A 15784-nucleotide genomic window follows, 5' to 3' on the forward strand; every position below is an offset into this window, starting at 1 on the left:
CTAGAGAACCGTTTATATGATTTCATACTTTATACTTGACATGTATATTAACCAACACCAGACATGCCAGAGGGTGTGTCATAATTTTTGTACAACTTCCTAGGTCAAAGGTCAAGGTAAAAAACTTTGGTTTCAGATGATAACCACATGTCCTATGGTAAAGATACAATTTTTTTACCACACATTATTCACAGCGGGGCCCACAGAGATAGCTCCCATCTCAATGATGTCTAGTTTACACAGATATTATTAAAAAATGTACTAAGCTTGATTGCTAAAAGTTCTTAGCTGTGGTTTTAGTGCATTACTTATATTTAATATTGCAGTATAGCACCCTGCCTTATTCATGTCATAATTTACATTTGGGAAAGGAGATACAAAACAATGTATTAAACATAATATGGGCATTATGTTTTTTGGTCTGTGCATCCGTTCTTTCGTCCGTCAGTCTGTCACGCTTCAGATTTAAGTTTTTGGTTAAAGTTTTAGGTCACGGTAATTTTTGCTGAAGTTGAAGTCCAATCAACTTGAAACTCAGTACACATGTTCCCTATGATATGATCTTTCTTATTTGAATGCCAAATTAAAGTTTTGACCCCAATTTCACGAACATAGAAAATAATAGTGCGAGTGTCAGGCATCCATGTACTATGGACACATTCTTGTTAAATTTATTACATAATACATCTTATAGGCTGCCTATAAGATGTATTATGTGTTAAATTTTAAAATTAAATAAAAGTAGTGCACCTTATTAAAATGTGTACGACTAATGAGGAAATTAAATTCTTGTTCAAATGTTGAATGAACTTCAATGAAGACATTATTAAATTTAGGACATGTAGGACAGGGAAATTATTTTGTTAGCATTTTCACAGTAACTTGTTGAAGTTGAACTTTTGATCACTTTTCCCATTTTAAAAATTTCATTTAATATAATTATTATATATATGCATTTTCATATTTCAGGGATGATGACCTGCAGTGAGACAGCAGTAGAAAGTTACATATAACTCATCATGACCATTATGGAAGATCAGATCAGATGAAAATTATGTTTAGAAAGCCACCAAATATGTCTATGAAAAGTAGAAAAAAGACAGCAATTCTATGTAAAGTACTTAGCAGAAGCATTGGCTGTTTCAATACCATTGTCAGAGTTGGAATTTAGTGTTTTGATGCTGAGAGATAGAGGAACATTAACTGGACAATTTAGCTTCTTGTTCATGTGTCATTGAAGTTTGATGTTTACCATCTTAAAAAGCTTTTACCACAGTTAAAATGAATTCTAAATACAGGCGGTTTGGAGATTTGTGAATTTTCTTACAATTGAAGTTTCAAAATGGATTTCGTTTAAAAAAATTATTTATTTCACGGATGAAATTTGTCGTCTCTTTCATGAAATATTTGAAAAATCAGCAATATATTTTTAGCAATACCTAACCAATTGAGAGATCTACAGATAGGCATATGAATTTCAGTTGAACTGTGAAGAAGGAAATATTCATTTATAAGACTTTTATAAGTGTTTTGTTATTTTTATGGCAATTACGGGAAAGATGAAGCAATTCGATTTAAACATGACTCATATCTACAGATATACATGAGATATAGGCATACAATTTACTGATGCACCACTAATGGATATACATGTAATTATAAAACTAAGAAGATGTGGTACGATTGCCAATGAAACAACTCTTCACCAGATAACATATAGTCATATTTTATAACGACTTACATTTCAATTTCATTTCATAACACAGTATACAGGTATACAAAAAGTTCAAAAGCATAGAAAAAGTGTTTTTATTGCAATTGTTGTTGTTCATCTTATGGTCACATTGAGGTGGGCCTTCAATACTGAGCAAGACCACTGGAACAGCCACAGAATGTTTGAAAAAAGAAATCTGGAAATTTTCTTTGCTTGTATATATATCAAGTAGCTGCCATTATGTACATGTACATACATGTATCTAGTTTTGTCTATATACTTGGAAATCAGAAAATTTTGCAATGTTTTCATTTCTTGTCTAAATTGAAATTGGTTATATGTTTTGCAAAAAAATCATGTAAATTTATTTAAATGATGGTATTATTTGTATCCACCATTTTCTGAAACTGCAATAATTAATCTCGCATTTTTTGTTCTGGCATTGTTCAATAATTATAATTATCATGATTATCTTGATAATAAATTTACGCAAAAGTTTCTGAGTTTACAATAGTTATCAGGTTATATCTTTTTGAAGGATACCTAACTTGGAACATGTGGAAACTTGTGATGGAATATTTTCATAGTATTAGAGTTTCTTATACATGTTATATCTAGTCCGTTTAGCAAAATATGTTGGGTATACATGTATGGCCATTAGACAGCATCCCCAACACTGACAGAAATTGTGTTTTTTAACTTTGAAATTGCATACATGTTTGGTAATACAGCTAGAATTTAATATAAAATAAGAAGATGTGGTATAATTGCCAATGAAGTTTTGATTAACAATTACATGAATTAAGTCATTTTACTTTTTGTGATTGGGTCAGGTTAATATTACCCACTGATTGTACCCTTGTCAATGATATTTGTAGGCAGTACTAGTATGTAGTTTTATTAGCATTTACATATTTTCATTTCCATGCTGACTATTTTGCCCTGTCACCTATGTCATGATTCATTCACTTGAAACTTTTGGATTGTTTACATGTATATGTAAAAATTGTGATCCAGTCAGTCATTTCTGTATATTGATATTTTATTATATATATATATATATATACCGGTACATAGAATTTATAAGAACCCTACCGCACTCTGTTGTCCATCCGTCAGTCCGGCAAATCAGTTTTCCACACTTTTTTTCTTCGTGCTTTCTGATATTGATTTGATATTTGGTATATTGTTTTATCATGACAAGTTACAGATCAAGTTCGAATTTTGTTCCGGTCTGATAATTTTTGTGCAGAGTTATGGTCCTTGGATTTAGAAAATTCACTCAAATATTCAGTTTTCCGCACTTTTTTTCGTCATGCTTGAAGATATTGATATAATATTTGTTATATAGTTTACTCCATGACAAGTTATAGATAAGGTTAGCATTTTGTTCCAGTACAATTAATTTTTAACCGGTAGGGGACTTGTGTATTGCTATGCATTGCCATGCAATACTCTCGGAATGCTTGTTTTATTTTGACAGAAAAGAAATTTAATTACCATAGCTACCAATCAGTTTCTTCCAATTTCAGCAGGTCTTGGGAAATATGTTTTTTGATTTTAACATGTTTAACGATGAACCTTAAAATTATATGGCACTTTATCATGTAAAAACAATTGATTGCTTGTGTTGGATGTCAGTTAGCACTTCTGGCTATTTCTTCGGTGGCTGTCCATTTTTATTGTTGGCACTCTGGTAGGGAGAAACTTAACATGTAATGAGTGGCTGAAAAAAATAAGATCACTATTTGCAGCTTCATGGTATACTATAATGTTGAGAATTTAAGATGATATATATGACATTGACAAGGTCGCTGATTGAAGCATAGGTACATGTATCTGAAACTAATCCAATCTGGTTTTTTTTCACAGATGCGATTAAAATTAGTCGTAAATGCATTCGATATTTGTCAAATCTGTTTATCGCTCCATGATATAGTGCAAGCATAAAGCATGAGAGATAAAGGTATATTTTTTAAGGATGGGTTACTAGATGTCTCTGCTGCTAATCCTTACCCCAAAAAGGTAGTAAGTGCTAATATTAAAAGTTACTCATTCTAGGAAAAGGGAATTGTATCCCCCATGTTAATGCTGTTGTGTGCTTTTGAATATTCCAAACAAAAATAAGTAAGGAGGGCAGAATGATTTTCCCCAAGTAAAAATGTTGAAATAAGAAAAATATTGCTTCAGATGGGATGAAAAGGAATCTTCTGTCCAACAAAATGCAGGAAATCATTAGGGACAAAATCAAAAAGTGCAAGCTGTACATAATACTGGCTTGGTAACTGCATGGTAGAAATGAATATTCAGAGGCAAAAAATCACAAGAAATTCAAAAAGACCTCCCAATCATGATTTACAAATTGATACCAGTTCTCACTTGAGACATTCAACAAGTAAAATCTGAATATTTATATGCAGGTAGGAAGTTTATATTTATAATTTATTTACACATTATCAATAACGAAGAGCAAACAAATAATACAAGTGAATTTTTTGTGAAAATGCAACTTTTTTTAATAATATGATTTACAATATATACATATTTGATGTACTAGGAGAGACCTAGTATGCTTTTAATTTGTATAATGAACTTGCATCTGCAAAATAAGAACTACACAAGGACCCCTGATCAGATGTGCATTCCGGATTTTGAAAAAAAAGTGGGTACTCAGGGTCCCCCAACACTTAAGCGACGTTTGGAGTGGGACATGTAAAAAGTGTTTGCATTTACTATATAAAAAATAATGGTTGATCCACAAGGGGGCCCGAGCCCACCTGAATCCGCCTCTGCCATTGCCATTTGCGATGATACACCAGAGGTTCGAACATGAAAATACTTTACAATTAATACATTGGTATACAAAATTTGTGGAACACATACTGTGTAGGAGGGGTAGTGCTAGGATATTTATCTTATTATTTTTGTTCGCCAACCAGTTCTCGGGTAATTTTTATCTTCTTCTTCTTCTTTATAATTCAGCACTCCATCAACATACTGATGATAACGTGCCGGGCACTGATTTTACTATGCCGCGTGTGCGTGGGATCTAATTTTTATTTACAGTGAATAATATACAAAAATAAAAATTTGATTTCTTTTTCCTCTGTTTTTGTACTTTACATTTTGGTTAAAACTATATACATTGTAGAATTTATTTAAATGTTTAGATGTTTATTGAGAACAGATATTGGATTCTGTTCTCGGAAACTTTCAAGAGTAGTACATTGAACTGCAGTTACTGGGAGAAGGTTCCATTGTAAGATTGTTCTTGGGTAGAATGAGTACTTGTATGAGTCTTTAGTGGTTTGTATGGGTCTGAAAGAATAAATATGTGAATGTTTTCGTGTTCTTGTATCGGATTGTGTGAGTAGATCTGTCGGGTATATGGCTACAAGATGATGTATGATTTTGTAGAAGAAGATGATGCGTGTTCTTGTTCGCCTTTTCTCAAGAGTTGCCCAATTTAGTGTTTGCAGCATTTCAGTGACTGAGCTGGTGTTATGGTATCTGTTGCATGTGTACCTTGCTGCTCTGCGCTGGACCATCTCAAGTTGGTGTGTTTGTGATTTGGTATGTGGGTCCCAGACGCAGCTGCTGTATTCTAGCTTTGGTCTTACTAGTGCTATGAATGCTTTTTCTTTAACTGTTTTTGAATTTACCTTTAAATTTCTTTTAATGAAGTTCAGCTTTTGTGTGGCTGCAGCTGTGATGTTGTTTACATGCTTGTTCCATTTTAGGTCAGTTTGTATAGTAATGCCCAGATATTTTGTGGATGTTTCTTTTTGCAGTACATGTTGGTGGAGAGTATAGTCAAATTTTAATGGGTTTTTCTTGGTTGTTATCTGGAGGACTGAGCACTTGTCTGGATGGAATGACATGAGCCAGTCCTTCTCCCATTTTGCTGCTGATGTAAGGTCTTCTTGCAGTTTTTGTGTGTCTTCTTTGTTTCGTATTGTTTTATAAATTATACTGTCATCTGCAAATAATCTTAAGGTGCTGTGTTTGATGTATTCATTAAAGTCGTTGATATACACAAGGAACAGGATAGGGCCCAAAACTGTTCCTTGGGGGAACACCAGATGTTACGTTAATTTTGTCTGACTGAACACCATCAATAATGACTGTTTGTGTGCGAGATGTGAGGAAATCTTCTATCCATTTTAAGGTGTTGTGTTCTATGCCATAATATTTCAGTTTGTATAGAAGTCTTTTGTGAGGAACTTTGTCAAATGCTTTGGCAAATTCCATCACAATTATGTCAGTTTGAATGTTATTGTTGTTATTTTTTGCTAGTTCTTGGATGAATGATACTAGTTGAGTTTCACATGATCTAGATGCTCGGAATCCGTGTTGAAGGTCGTACAAGATTTTGTTATTTTCTAGGTGGTCCATCATACTACTGGCTATAATGTGTTCCATGATCTTACATAGTATACATGTGAGTGATATGGGTCTATAGTTTATTTCGTTATGTTTATCACCTTTTTTAAAAACAGGACAGACATTTGCATGTTTCCAATCTTTTGGGATTTTTCCTGTGTCAAGTGATTTTTGAAAGATGTAGGTGATTGCAGTTGAAATGTCACTACTAAGTTCTTTAAGTACTGTTCCGCAAATTTGATCTGGACCAGTTGCTTTATTAGGATTGATCTTGTCCAGTAATTTTATTACACCCTTCTTGGAAATGGTGATGTTATTCATTTTTGGATAGTTTGATTTCCCTTTATCCGGAAAAGGTTCACTTGTTGTTTCTTCTGAAAATGCTTTTTGAAATTGACTATTTAGGATGTTAGTTTTGTCAGATGTGTTATCAGTTAGTTTACCATCTTTTCTAAGTGCAGCAATGCCTGTATTGTCATTTTTCATACTTTTGATGTATGTAAACAAGTTCTTAGGTTGTTTTTTTCTGATGTTGTCGTCTGGTTCTTCTACTGGTAGGTCAAATATCATTTTTTCGATGTAATTCCAGTAGGCATTACGCATTTCTTTTTGTAATGTTCTTTTTAAGTTTTTGTATTTTTTCATTTGATCTGGACTGTTTTTGCTCTTTTTATGTAGTCTTTTAACTTTGTTTATCATGATTTTTAAGGTGTTATCAACCCAGGGTAGTTTTTTCTTGTTTGTGATTGTCTTCTGGGGGATGTTTTTCTTGACTGATTGAAGTAACCTTTCTGTGATTGTATTCCATAGATCATCGGTAGATGAACTATAATAATGACCTTTGATTTCTTGTCTCTGTTATCTAGCTTGTACGACCTCGTATATATTGGAATCTTCCAAGAAAACTGGGAAACTTGAGCATATCTTCAAATTTTTTATTTTCATAGAAAATAATTGCAAATTATAAAGAAAAAACGAATGTTTCATCGATGGTAATAATAAAATTTTATACTCCCAACTTCCCCGTTTCCCGGTTGTTGGCCCGTCTTATTTCCGTCTTTGATTTTCTCCGTCTTTTGTGCGTTTGTACTTTATCTCGGAAACCAAAAACAATCGACAACTATTTTTGATACGAAAAGTGCAGGTTGGAGATGAATGAGTACCTCTTAATTGCAGACATGTATAGATTCAGCAGATGTTGCAGTTTATAAAAAGTGCTGTTACAAATCAAAATAGTTGTGGATCATTTTTCTAGCGCCATCGGGAGGGTATTTTTTTGCCTTTTTATGCCATTTTACTCGTAAAAGATGATCGATTTTTGATTTAAAGGTAAATATTGAACTTGTAACAGCGGTTTTTATATAAAGTGTACCTAGTAGTGTCTAGAATTCCTTGGTTGGCGTTTCTACGTGGTTATCTTCAACCTGCACTTTTCACTTTTGTGATCGCTAAGGTTGTTTTTGGATTAGTGGTCACGTGACTACATTCACTTTACTGCAAGACCTTACAATGTAATAAAACTGTTTACATGTATGTTTTTTGGAAATAAAGACATTGGCATATACTTTTAACCAAGTTAAAGGTGATAACAAGCGTGTTTTTTGCAGATACAAATTATGGCCAAAATTAATTGATTTTCCTTCAATGTGCCTTAACCTCGCTGCGTAACCTACAAAACTCCTTGTAAAGAGGTTTTACAGAAGGAGTTTCATCACTATGCGTAGCTTTCCTCACTTCAGAAGCAATTGAAGAAAATAAGAAATGGAAGATACTGATGATCTTAATTACTCTTGATTCAGAAAAAGCATTTGACAAACTGAACCATGAAATCCTTTTCAATAAGCTGTACCATTATGGAATAAAAGGAAAACTCTGGATACTGCTGAGAAACTTGCATAAAGGCATGAGCATTAAGGAGAAATGGGAAGGTCAATGTACAGACCATTTAATGGTGCTACAAGGATTACAACAAATTGCAAATCTATCTACAACCCTATATAAATGCTACAACAAAGTCATACTAGATAGCATTTTACAAAGTGGACTTGGAGCAAGTATTGGTGATATACAAGTCCCCGCACCTACATGTGCCGATGACATTGCTGTCCTGGCAAATAGTGCTGCAGATGCACAAAGAATACTATACATAGTACAGCACCACACAAGCAGTGATCTAGTAAAAATCAATCCAACTAAATCTGATGATGTTTTCTACAATGCTAAAGGCTTTAATTCATCAACTTTGCAATTCGATATTCTGCGCCGACAAATAGCATTTTCAGACATAGAGGAAAATACTTTATCAACAGAGTGGAAAAAACTCTATCATAATACAATCTGAAATCAAGTAGTTACTATATAGAAAAACCACTAAAGAAAACTGAATGGAAAAGGCTAATAGGAATAACGATCAAGGAATACTTGAAAACTTGAAAAAATGAATGTCACAATGAAAAAATGGTAAAATATCGCTTAAATACATAGAAATACAGGAAAATCCATTAAATGAAGCTCACAATATATGGAAAAATGTAAAAAAAAAACAATACTAAAGATGTAAAGACAGGAGAAATAAAAGCAAGACTAAGTACTCAAACGTACATATTCCAAGCCAAAAGAGCCAATGTCGATCCAAAAGTTAACCCTTTATGTACAATCTGTGAACAGGAAAATGAAGATCTAGAACATTTTATTCTACATTGCACAGAATTTGAGCAAATAAGATCTAAATATTGCTCAAAAATCAAACAGAAAATGGATGAAATCAATACTTCAAAATATTGGAAGATCATACAACAAGGGAATTTACTCCAGTTCAAAATGAACTGTACTAGCAAGGACATAAACTGTTATTCAACTGTGTATGAAAATATTGAAACTCTGGCTAGAAATATGTGCTATGAGATGCACATGCTGCGCACAAAAAGGATAAAAGCTTGATCACAAGTACATGTACAGTATAAGTGATAATTTAAAATAAAACATCTGATGTCAGCGGATTCTACCTAAGACATACTGATAATTATATATCCCGTAGCTAGATGTAGACTACAAATAACTGAAAAGTCATTCGTACCATCTACTGTCAGAATATTGAACAATTTAAACCCATATACAAGAAACGCAAGATTTCAAACGGAAAATAAACATCGAAAAATTTAGACCTCCAAAATATTATGGCGAAGGAACCAGAAAAATCGTATGCTGCATACAAGGCTACGGTACCAATGAAGTTCCCTAAATTCTGACATTAATACGATACATGGAGTAAATGATACTAAATGTTCCTGTTATTCTTCTGTTGAAGATGCCATCCATTGCTTTCAAGAATGCTAACTATATTACAACCAAAGAGTATTATATCTGGTTAATCATCCTATAAATATGACAAAACGCATTGATGGTTTAACGCTTTTGTTTACAAAAGATGCATAAGAGTACGAAAAAAAAATTAAATGTTTGATAAAGTTCGTTGTTTATTAAACAGTCAAAACGAATGTCAGCAATTATGTCATTTTTTTGTCTTTTTTGTCTTATTTGATTTAGTTTTTTTTTCACTTCTGTCCTGCCAATGTGTGACTCCTTCCTTTGTTTTCTTAAACTAAAGCGTTACATTTATTTGTTTGTTGTCATCATACATGTGAATTGTATTTCTAAGGAGAGGATTTAACCTAAGTTGTAATAACATGTGTCCAATCATATTAAAAAACAAAGAATATAGGGTAACCATCCATGACACAAACTCAGTACATGCACAGCAAAAAAACACACAAAAAGCACACAAAGCTTTTATTGCTGTTCTTCATCTCAAAGTCACAGTAAGGCCTTCAACACGGAGCATAAAAATTCTCTCACCTCACTGCAAGTTTAATACGGCCCCTAGCACCGACTTGAGCGGAATTCTTTGCAAAAAATAATTTGGATAGACTTTGTAAGATGTAATACCACCTAATCGGGCCCGGTAAAAAAAAACATACTGCAAAGTAGAACATATCTAAAACAAAATAGTTCCTACGAGCAGGTGTAAATCTTAAACTAGGTAGCATATATTTTAGTAATTAAGGTATCAGATGATAGGTGAAGGACTGGTGATCCTTGTAGAACACACAATTTCCTGATAATTTTGAATAATACAAAAATGTATGAATGAATTCTAAACTTAAGGGCACATATAGCCTGTTTTTTCATATATGAAGTTTCTGTTTTGGTGTATCCAAAACTCCGGTAACCTGTGCAATACGGTCTGTTTAATGCAATAGAAAATATTAAAGCATTAAATTAACAATGCATTGAGCAAATAAATTGTTATTAAACCAACAGTTCCAAATGGTGAAGTTGAAATCATCCCTCCGTAAATTTTACGGACGCCATCACGAGTTGGTTGACCGTTATGGAATAACCGTTTCACAGATGATATCGGATATGTTCCTCATGTCGTAACTACAATACACTTCCCTTTTCACGAATGTGACTTACCGAATTAGACTATTTACCGGATTTGTAATACCATAAGCAACACGACGGGTGCCACATGTGGAGCATGATCTGCTTACCCTTCCGGAGCACCTGAAATCACCCCCAGTTTTTGGTGGGGTTCGTGTTGCTTAGTCTAGTTTTCTGTGTTGTGTCTTCTGTACTATTATTCGTCTGTTTGTCTTTTTATTTTTAGCCATGGCGTTGTCAGTTTATTTTCAATCTATGAGTTTGACTGTCCCTCTGGTATCTTTTGTCCCTCTTTTATAAGAATTGAATGCTTCTTTTTGTAATTGTACAGTGTTATAAAAGCACGTTGATCATGCACACATTTGTAGAATGCAGTGCTTAATTCTGTGCTTCATACAAAATGTGCTTCGTTTAACGCTTTTTCATCCAAATAAAATTACAAATAAACCCATTCAATTCTCATATCTAGAAGTATTATTTCAAAATAAACTTAGCATTTGAACGTTCCAAACGCGCAAAAAAAAATTGTATAGCAAGAATGTAATGCACAAGTTACATTACATGCAAAAGGTGTACATGTAATACCACCAAAACAAAGTACGTCTCATATCCGGTCTCATACAAAATAAAGTAAAAAAAAAAAATACTCCTTTAAATTTGACCCTTGTACGAAATTAAACCATAAACATATATCTTGAGTGTTTCATAGCATCATTCTTTATTTTTTTGGTGTTTCTATAAAATATGTTTTAAACTTGAAGTAATATTATTTCTAAAGCTTGTAAACAGGGACAAAAAAGTAATGAACATCTGGTTGGGTTACTTCCGGTGATGTTTATTATCTTATATGAAATGAACTTTTATTTGAAAAAAAATACTGTAGTACTGGACATTATAAAACCTTACTCATGCGAAGTACACAAATGAAATAATCATTCTTTATCGGAAACAAAGATCAATTCTTTACATTTGTTTTGTTGAATATGCAAATTTTACAAAGACTAGAAGATGGAAAACATTTGTGGTATAACAGCAAAGAGCTATATTTTAGCTAAGTTCAAAATTATTGTTGTTATAAAGTTGACTATTAAATCATTCGATTCCATCTACATGATGTGAGAACTAAAATAGATATATGTAGTATGAAAGAGAACTGTATGTACAATATCGTTCATCAAGGAAGCAAAAATAATAAATAAACCCATCAAATCATAAAATCCCTTTCATGTTTTTGTAACAATGAAAGTCACAAGCAATCCAGAAAAAGCGCTTAGAACGCAGCAAACTCATTTACTATATTTTTTTTTATCGTTTCATATATTTTAAGAAAATCTTAAAAGGCCCATTTATGATAATGTAGTTTTATCACTTATCTCGTATCTTCTGATTTAATATTCATCTAATTGAAATTCTCGCATATTTAAAGATTAGGATTGAATTTAGAATTAATAATTTCGGTATTCAAACTTAGATGTTGAATTTCGAATAATCCTTCTGAACTGTCGTATTTTCGTCCGGTTTCTATAGAATTCCATTAGACTTTCTAGTAGAACCAACTACTTGGTGGTTTTTGTTTTTTGCTTTTTGAATTGTGTAGAGAGAATCTCTTTTAATTAAGGAATAAGTAAATATTAAGTAAAAGTTACACCAATTCAATTACATCTTTTTAACATAATTGACAAATAGAAAAATGACAGATATGCACATGTAGGAGTAAAACCTAGGGTAGTATATCTGATTCATGACAGAGGTATGATAAACAAAGACTCGAAACAGTTCTAAAGGAATATTTCGAAAGTCCAAAGGTGATATTGGCAAAATACGCTATATAAGACGTGTTAGAAAAGTCAACACGATTCTGGCGCTGATTTCCAACATCAATACTACTGCAGTTTACAGTGGGGACCATCTTAAAAGGCCCAGAAAATCATCCATTATAGTTACCTATATTGATGTGTTTGAAACTGCTTTAGGTGGCCCAAAAACAAAATGTATACTGGTTTAGAGAAAATGGACGTCACACTAAACTCCGAAACATATAAATGAACCAAAATTAAAAACAAAACGACATACAAGACTAGCTAAGGCCAGAGGTTCCTGACTTGGGACAGGCGCAAAAATGCGGCGGGGTTAAACATGTTTTGTGAGATTGCAACCCTCCCCCAATACCTAAAGCCAATGTAGAATAAACAAACACACAGTAATACGCAGAGTAAAACTCAGTTTAAAAGAAGTCAGAGTCCGATGTTAGATGACGTCTTTACCCTAAATACAGTAGATAATTGATTTGTTCTGATTGATATTTTCGTCTTAGATACAAGCTTTTTTTATTAGTTGTTATTGGCTTTGAACTACATGTATCTATCAGTAACTGCAAATACTCCCAGATCTGTTCATAGTGCCTTTTGTGCCTGTCACGTCCGGTCTGTGTTTTTGTTAAATGTATTTCTGCTTTGTATCGATCAGATGAGTTAAGTCTTTTTTCAACTGATTTGTATTTACTGTTCTTATGTTGTACTGCTACACCACTGTCCCAGGTTAGAAACTAGTTAACCCCGCCACATTCTGCATGTTCCTGTCCCAATTCAGGAGCTTGTAATTCAGAGATTGAAGTATGTTGATGTATACCATATTTGTTTTTCGCTCATTATTTTGTACATAAACCAGGCCGTTAGTTTTTTTCGTTTAAATTGTTTAACATTTGTCATTTCGGTGCCTTTAATAGCCAACTATGCTGTATGGTTTTTGCTCATTGTTTAAGACCGTACGTTGACCTATAGCTGTTGACTTCTATGTCATTTGGTATGTGATGAAGAATTGTCTCATTGGCATTTATACCACATCCTCTTATTTTTATACTTATGGTTATTTATTACATGTTGTCTAGAGGTATAGGAAGAGGGTTGAAATCTCACAAAAAATGTTAACCCCTATGAATGTTTACGCCTGTTCCAAGTCAAGAACTTCTAGCCTTTCTTAGTCTTGTTTAGTCTTGTGTGGTTTTGTTTTTAAAATTGGTTCATTTGAATGAGATTTTCCCTCTGACCCATTTGAGCCTTTGGCCCGTTTTTTTTTTTTTTTTTTTTTGGCTCTTTGGTCGAGTTGTTTTCCCTTTGACATATTCCCCAGTTCCATTCTCTATTCTATTTTCATGTCGGGGCCTTTTATAGTTTTGATGCAGTATGTGTTTTGCTTCTTGTTAAAGACCTAGAGTTGAAAACAATGTTGCTCTACTCGTTCAGATGACGACTTCCATCATAACTGTTCATTCAATATAATTGTTTAACCATACCATGTTGTATTCTGTAATTCAAGAAACTTTGGCATCGGTAAATTCGGGTTGTCTGTGGAGTAGTGTATGATAAATCTGACAGCGGAATTATAGTACTATTTATGCAAAATATGGTTCCAATATTCGAAATGTAGATCTTTCTCCTTCGAGAAGAGACATATTACGTTGTCCTTTTTTATCATACTAGCTTTATTTTCATTTTTTCTAGAAATGCCACTCTGGTAATTTAATGTAATTCTTAAAAGGGACAATACCTGCAAAAAAAAAAAACGTTAAAATGTGTGAATTTATTATTCTCGTTCGCAGATTTCTTCACCAACACAACAAAGACTACGTTTTATCTGGGATAATGCTGAAATTGGAGTTAAGCTTTCATTAGTAGAAAGAAATTATTTTTGTGTCTGGATGATATTTTGAAAACGGAATATCTATTTTCACCTGTTGCAAAGCCTGCTTAATTATTTGCTGGGCAATTTGTTTTCGATTTCATTTATTTTGTTTTGACGAACATTTATCATACTTTCCGCTTTCAAAATAGGAAAGTATAAAGTAAAAGGTGGAGGAGGAGATCCGTCCATTCTTTTGCTCGTTCGTCCATCAGTCTATTTTTGTATTTGATCCATAGACTGCTCGACAGAATATTGTGAAACTTTCACAGAGGCTTACTCACGTGATGTTTTTGTCATGGGTCCTCGTTATATCTTCACACTATCGTATACGCTTATATCTACGGATCCCTCTTGAGTTCATACAGATAAAGAGTTGTGGTTTGCAAGGTCTAGTGCTGGAGATGTTAAGTGTGTCGCTGTGTATAGAAAATCAAACGCTGGAGCTGCAAAGTCACGCGATGTAGATATAAAGTCAAGCTCTCGAGATGTAACCTCTAGCGCTGAAGGTATATAGAAAGTTTAGAGCTGGAGATATAAAGTCGAGCGCTGTAGATATTAAGTATAGCGCTGGAGATGCAAAATCTAGCGCTGTACAAATAAAGTTTAACGCTTGAGATGTAAAGTTGAGCGCCAAAGATATAAAGCCAACCAAGTGTTACGCCATTTAGAAGACACCAATTAAGCAACAAACACGAAGGCAAAAAAGAAAATGCCAAAAAAAAAGTGGAAGAATATCAGAGAGTAAAGTTTAGTCGAACACTCCATCAGTCGTTTGTTTTTATAGTGATTAAGATGATAACACAATGTTGACTGCTGACATTTTTACCTTTTGTGTCTGTTTGTTTTGTTCACTCATCGTTGTCAATATAATGCAATTTGATGCGACTGTCATACTAGTGAGAAGTTTAGCTAGCTATAAAACCAGATTCAATCCACCATTTTCTACATAAGAAAATGCCTGTACCAAGTCAGGAATATGACAGTTGTTATCTATTCGTTTGATGTGTTTGAGCTTTTGATTTTGCCATTTGATTAGGGACTTTCCTTTTTGAATTTTCCTCGGAATTCAGTATTTTTGTGATTTTACTTTTAAAAAACATGTATTGTTATCGTAACTTTATGGAGACACCAAAGAGACGAATTAGATCAAATTGTTTAATTGTGTGCTGTACTTGTGGAGAAACAAACTGAGTTATTGGATTATTTAACATATTTTACTCATATCATAATTGTATTTTAAGACTTTTGTCCATAAAATCTATCATTTTTCATTATTTACCATTATAATTATGTTTTTAAAGTTTTGTTTTGCACTCCTAAATCATTTAAATACAAATACATATGCTAATATCTATGAAATGTCCGTGCATATTTTAAAATTTGGAGTTGACGTTAATTGATCGCTATATTGTATCAAACACAACACAAAGCTAAACTGTTCTACGCCTGGATATTTTTCAGTGTAGTTGTATTTTGAGAAAGTCCACACTTAAATCATGTACCTGTATTGTTATTAAACATAAGCGCAGTATGTAAATTCCTTTCCTATCAGGCCTATTATGT

This window comes from Mytilus californianus, unplaced genomic scaffold (assembly GCF_021869535.1).
Source record: "Mytilus californianus isolate M0D057914Y unplaced genomic scaffold, xbMytCali1.0.p SCAF_5, whole genome shotgun sequence".
In the NCBI taxonomy this organism is placed as follows: Eukaryota; Metazoa; Mollusca; class Bivalvia; order Mytilida; family Mytilidae; genus Mytilus; species Mytilus californianus.